The sequence below is a fragment of the Eimeria mitis genome, genomic scaffold (genome assembly GCF_000499745.2).
Source record: "Eimeria mitis Houghton genomic scaffold, Emh_scaff213, whole genome shotgun sequence".
Classification (NCBI taxonomy): domain Eukaryota; phylum Apicomplexa; class Conoidasida; order Eucoccidiorida; family Eimeriidae; genus Eimeria; species Eimeria mitis.
This window is the reverse complement of record NW_013570453.1, coordinates 4157-5290: the sequence shown is the minus strand read 5'-3', so window position 1 is coordinate 5290 and position 1134 is coordinate 4157.

Sequence of the window (1134 nt, the reverse complement as noted above, 5' to 3'; positions counted from 1 at the left end):
ATATATATACATATATGTGTGTGTGTGTGTGTGTGTGTGTGTGTGTGTGTGTGTGTGTGTGTGTGTGTGTGTTCCCAGTAGAGCAGCACATATATATAACACTTGTATGTTCATATTGTTGTAGCTTCAGCTGTTTTCACACAAGCTGGCATTACTGCCCCTGCAAGCAATCCTGCTGAGGAAAAACTGAAGAAGTTAAAATAAATCGGTAAAGTCGAAGAGCGTTATGGAAAGTAGTACTGCTGGAATCTGATCTATATGATCTTTCAAGAAGCAGCATAAACCGTATAAAGTTATCCTCCGACTGTGTTTACATCTGCAATATCTACTTCAAGGGGGGCAAGTAACCATATGAAAAGCGTGCATTTGTCTGGTTATGTATGTTTGCTTTGATCTGTTTGTTTTCGCATCTCTAAACTGTTACTACATCATTGTTTGTCTATACTATTCACTTTGTCTCTCTGGCTGCGCATCTCTTCTGTGACTGTGTTGTGCTTGTTTTCGACTGAGAAACAAGGAAAGCTGGTTGAGTTGTGCTGAATATTCAAATAAACATATTAATATACAAACAATTACATTAGTTTTTGGGGGTACTAACGTGACGCTAAAGGCAAATCACAAATGGCTATGTAGTTTTTCATATGCTTAATTTTCGTTTTCGTGGTCTTTCTGTTGCAGGGCGTCTGACATTCTTTAGATATTAAGCGAATTCAGACATCAATTCAATTCTTTTGCTATGAATTTCTTTGTTCCAGTATCTAGTGCAGCTCTCTGCACCAAGATACAGTTCGTCTGCCTAGCAGAGATGTACACGGATAAATAATGATATTCACTGACAAACAAGTGTAGGATCATAATAGCAAGTCCGAAGGAAAACTGGAACCGCCATACGGGGTGGAAAGGCCTCAGAATGTAAAGTTTACACTCCGATATTTCTTCATAGATTCGCTGCTTTTCACCTCCATGCTCTATCGAGCATGTTGCTCGGAGCAGCAACTACAGTTAGAATAATTACGCAGCACGTGAACCTTAGCATACTGAGGCAAACAACGGCAGTTTCGAAAGCTATTCGCTGTGCATACGGGCGGACGGATAGGCGAAATAACTAGGTAGCTAGCTAGCTAGCTAGCTACG